The following is a 6,019-nucleotide window of genomic DNA, read 5'->3' as shown; positions in this document are numbered from 1 at the left end:
AAAAAAAGCTTTGACAAATATTTAATAGTGTCTATCACGAAATATATATTTTTACCGAAATAAATTTTTTTCATTGGATAAAAAATTTAACAACTTTCTTATCAAATTAAGTCTTCCTGAATGCTCTTAATATTTTATTTTTTATGGATCAAAAACGTAAGTTGTAATTTTTTTTAAAGCATATATGCAAAAAAATAAATAAATAAGTAAATATTTCTCAAGTTTAAAATATACAATGTTTATAATGTAAAATAACACCAAGAAATAACACATGAAATGTTGTAACATTAAGTTCTCGAAACTTGCTTGAAAACCTTAAATTAACCCGAAATTCACGTATCTGCCATAAATATTAAGTAGAACAAGTAAAATAAGTGCTTATGTTAATAAATTTTTTTTTCTTCCAATGCCCACTTAGATGACCTAGGTCATACAGGCACCTGAAGGGCAGATTTGTTTGCTACTCTTTCAGGGGCACCATATCAGGTGGGCCAACGTTGCTCCGACAGTATGGACAGATAGTACAGAAAAGGAAAGAACATCCATGCCTTGCCCGGGATTCGCACCCAGAACCATTTGGATGCAAAGGCAGTTCCCTAACCCCCACACAGACGGGTCGGCTGTGTTAATAAAATTAAGGTCTTCAATTTAATGCTACTTTACATAGTCAACTTTACATTTCAGAATTTTAATCTAAAACTTGTTTTGCGTATATGTAAAAATTAGAATGTAAATTTTTGGTCCAAAAAATGATTGCCCATTCCTGGAGAATTAAATTTTTTTTTCCAATTTGACTGAGGAAATTTTGTAAGTTTTATGTGACCACGAAGACATCTCTTAATCGAATCTTAAACTTTACATTTCTACGGAAAAAAATCGTGGTATAGTTTTATCTCTCTATTCTAAAAAAAAGTTTTTGCAGTTAATTTTGTCCCCTGAAAAACGTTTTAACTACGTGATGAAAATCTAAGATTAAGGAATCAATTCATTCAGAATCTTTCAGGGAAGACATTTAGGGCATTCAAATCTTTTACATAATTTTAAATTTTTATTTATTTTAGTTTTAAAGCACGATTTTGCAGTTAATAATGAAGAATAACCGCCGTTCACAACAGCCAATCACATGTCTGAAAACGGCAAGCTTAAAAAAGCGATTTACAAGTCTGAATTTTCTTTTTCAGAGATGCAACCAATCACAAAATAGTTAGAATTTCATTCTTCAGTTTTACAACATCTCAACTTATTTCGTATTGATATATTGATTAATCTGATTATTTGTTTTCTAAAACGTTAATTCGTAAGTTTAATCTGGTTCCGGCATATAAGATAAAGTTGAATGACAAGGAATTTAATTAATATGCAATACAGTAAATAAGCGAAGAGATATTTTATAAAAGTATTTAATGAAAAATAATAACAGCGAAATATATGCGTTTGCGAAGCGTTCTATTTACATCTCTGAATGTTGCCACCTATTTTTATGAAAGTTAAACTATTCTCTGCTATAATAAAATTAGACTTATGCGAACCTTACATTCTATTGATCTAAGTGACGATGGGATTTGTATTTTAAAAAAATGTGATAAGATTCGCTTAAAAAATGTTGACGTTATTATATGGGACGAAGCAAGTATGATTCCCAGAAAAGCAATAGAAATGATCGATAGAACTTTTCGTGATCTTCTAGCTAATGAGATACCATTTGGTGGTAAGATAATCATTTTAGGTGGAGATTTTCGACAAGTGTTACCTGTCGTTAAAAAAGCTACACATATGCAGGTTATTAATGAAACTATAAAATACTCTTTTCTTTGGCCATTTTTTGAAATCCTCCATTTGACAATTAATATGAGAGTTAAAGCTGGTAACCAAGAATTTGCCAATTGGTTGTTGACAATTGGCAATGGAGAACTTTTACATCTTGATGCAAGCACTCCTGATCTTTATTGTAAAGATATCATTTCTTGGTTTTTTGAAAAAATCGATTGTCTTAATACTAACTTCATTTATCACATCATATTATCACCGCAAAATGATCACCGCAAAGTTAACAAAGTTAATGAAAATATTTTATCACGTGTGCCAGGTGAAGAGGTTATAAGTTATAGTATTGATAAGGCCACACTATATGGAGTAGATAAATCAGACGGGAGAGAAGAAGAAGCTACTTTAAGGTATTCTATTGAATATTTAAACTCCATAAATCTCCCGGGACTGCCACCTCATCAGCTCAAATTAAAAGTTGGATGCATTGTAATGCTGATCAGGAACATATCTATTGTTGATGGCCTTTGCAATGGAACTCGATTGACTGTTCTTAAAATAGGGAAAAGAGTATTGACTTGCCAAATTGCTACTGGTAATAAAAATGGTAGTATTGTCAATCTTCCAAGAATAGAATTAAATACATTATCAAGTAATTCTTCCTTACCATTTGTGCTTTATCGACGACAATTTCCTGTTAGATTAGCTTATGCCTTAACAATTAATAAGGCCCAGGGCCAAACCTTCGATAAAGTTGGGCTATATATTGAACGGCCTATTTTTTCTCATGGTCAATTATATGTGGCATTGTCAAGATGCACAACGAAGGAGAACATTAAAATATTTATTAAAGATGATCCTGTCATTAACAATATTGTATATAGAGAAATATTATAACATATATATATAATGTCAAATTTATAAATGTATTTAGCGTAAAGAAAATGCTATTGGTGCATTGTTTATTTTAATTCCGCGAAATTAATGTTTTCATTTATAGTTATTTTGCTGAATATTATTAAAATATTTTTTTAAAAATTACCCTGTTCTTAACAATAGAATTGCTTATTGAAAAATATTATAGTGTTTGCATATATATATATATATATATATATATATATATATATATATATATATATATATATATATATATATATATATATATATATATATATATATATATATATATATATATATATATATATATATATATATATATATATATATATATATATATATATATATATATATATATATATATATATTGAATTAAATGTGTTAAAAATATATTCATTTCTTTGGGACAAAGTCTGTATTATTGTGATTATCATTTTTTTTTAAACAAGTTTCATATTAAGATTATATCTGCACATTGATGTTAATTTCTGACAATTTTGGCTCATTTAAGGAACAAATAGGACATAGAAGGAACTGTAGTCAACGAAAAAAAGTGACATTGATATTGACACACTGCTTATTCTGCATTTAAGAAAATTAATTCTTTTCGATGATAACAGTTAATATTCAGTTTAATATTGAAATATATGAAATCAAAGCATTCTTGGTTTTGCGAAGCAAACCAAGCAAGAATTGCGAAGCAATTCTCCGGGGGTTGGCGAGCGTTAGCGAGCAGGGGGCGGAGCCCTCTAGTGTTTTAAATAAATAAAATTAATTTTACTTGGAACTAAATTGTACGGTATTTAACAAGCTATTTACAGTAAATTAGAATTTGTGAAGATTTTTTATTATTTATTTAAAACTTTAACCCTTTTGTACTGTTAATGTCCAGTCAATTGATTTTAACAAAGTACTGTTTTTTTAAAGCGCAAGAAACTCATTTCAATAATTTATTACGTTAAATTCAACCTTTAAAATTCGATTTGTGGAAAGGCACCAGAGTTAAAATAGAAATTAAAAAGTAACATTTAAGTAGAATGCAAGAATAATTTAGTCATTTTTTTTACTTTTTCCTTCTTTTTTAACTATCAATGAAAAAAAATTCAAAATTTTCCATAGTGTTTTTAAACATATTTATCGTTCTTTTTTCTACTTTGAAATAAGTATTAGAAAGCGAAATAGCAGACATAATTAAATGTTTTTTTTCTTTTTTTCTGTTTTTGACTTTTAGGAGCACTATATAATCTATATAACACAACTATATAATAATATATAACACCTTGTAGCGTGAGGATTATCATAGCTTTGCGAATGACACCAAATCTGAGATCCTTAAAAAGCCACCCTTGAATAGTCAATAACAACAATTGAGGAATTATAATGCGTAAAAAAACCCATTGTTGTTGGAAAATTTTCTTCTTTCAAATGCTAATAATTTCACTCATCTATTTTCATTAATTACAGATTTGACGATTATTTTCTAATCTCAATTCTTAAACAATAACTGATAAAACTCCAATATAGAACGAGTGGCTTCCATAAATCTAAATTATCGTCTGAAACTTTCAGATTTCTAATAAGATCAGGAAATTCGATTTTAAAGCAATAGCTTCAGAAAAATATTCTGAATTATATTTTTCCCCGAACATGTTAGGTAATTATCTTTAAAAAAAAAAAAAAAAAACAAAGAAATGGTATTTCCATTCAAGCTTTCTCTATCTTTTCCCATTGTATGTTCGAATTCATTCCTTATTCACACTGATGCAATGATTCGATAAACCTATTCTTGTGGAATCGTTCCAGTTTCTAAAAAGGAAAAGTATTCGGCCCCACATTTGGGCCCCTCAACATCTCCGTAGGGTCTAAATAATTCAATTTTCTTCCTCCTACAAAAAATGGCACACGAGGAAAAATAATTTTTTAGTTTTTAAGCGTAAAAAACTGACTTTATTGACCTTTTGCATTAGTGATTCGTTCACATTGAACGATTCATCAATTTCCATGACTAAGAATTAAAGAGACGAACGATTTATTCAGATCACGATTTGAGTAAGCTTGCAAATTGATTTGAATATAAATTGATTATTCGTGATTATGTATACAGATTATATTGAAGTTCGTAAAAATGATGATAGTTACTAATAGTCTGTAAAAATGTTTGCTACGTTGCTCCAAGAGGGGACCAAAAATAAAATAAGCATATGAAAGAGAAATATTCAATAATAAATATTTCGAAAAATATTACAAAAGATTAAACACGTTAATTTTATTTACGTTCATATTGTAATACAAAAAAAAATTTCAATAGTCAAATACACAATACAATTTATCAATAGTCAAAATAATTTATCAATAGTCAATTGGACTTCTCTTTTTTCTTGAAAAAGATAACTTAATTACAAATGGCAAATGCAAAGATTTATTCGTGACTCATATAGATGCATGAATATTTTACCAAAAAACCATGTAGCCATTTATAAAAGCTATATTCACCTTATTACTGACGGTGGTTTACTCTACTATTGGTACATGACAGTACAACAAGAGGCGCACGCAACGTTACGCGAAGTACGCAACGAACAATCTTTAGCGTTATCTGATAAAGAATAAATATAAAGTGTTTAGATATAATCAATACTGCTTCAATTCTATCGTTTCAATTGTATTAACAAACTAAATCTTACAGAAACATACTCAGGATGTTAATAAAAGAAATAATCACGTCAAGCTACGACGTCATGCTGGATCCCGAAACTTCCGGTAGGGTTTGTCTGTTTTTTTAGAGTATATGGTGAATTAACACTATAAAGACAGAAAATTAGTATATACCTATATTGTCCAAAAGCATTCAAAATGACTTAGTGGATGCGTAAATAAATTTGTTTAATATTAATTTTTAACATTTCTTATATTATTTACAGTTAGTTATAGAGCGAGTTATTAGTAAATATTAACAATAAAAAAAAATTATATGTTGGACAAAAAGTCTCAAAATTCTAAGAAATTGTGTCATTATATACATCATTGTTTTCTAATTGAAATTAAAAGCAGTCAAAATGACTTCCTTAGGCAATCTAGTGTTAAAGATAAGTGGCAATATAGTCATTTATGAAAGCTGTATGTTATACTGATCAATAATATATGGTTATATAGGCATATATTATGATTATAATGTATGGCTATATAGGCATATATTATTGGGCTGTATAATTTGATTAACCCACACGTGATCTGAAATTGCCCATCAGTTTACTAGTCAGATTGCTAATATGTGTACAGCACCACAACGCTTCTACTGCTGGTGTGAAGGTGTGTAGTGCCAACACCTACTAGAAGGTCAAGGCCTGCTGGCTGAGCG

The sequence above is a fragment of the Parasteatoda tepidariorum genome, chromosome 2 (assembly GCF_982258835.1).
Source record: "Parasteatoda tepidariorum strain Cologne lab strain chromosome 2, Ptep-v5.0, whole genome shotgun sequence".
Taxonomy (NCBI): Eukaryota; Metazoa; Arthropoda; class Arachnida; order Araneae; family Theridiidae; genus Parasteatoda; species Parasteatoda tepidariorum.
Note: the sequence above shows the minus strand (reverse complement) of the source record.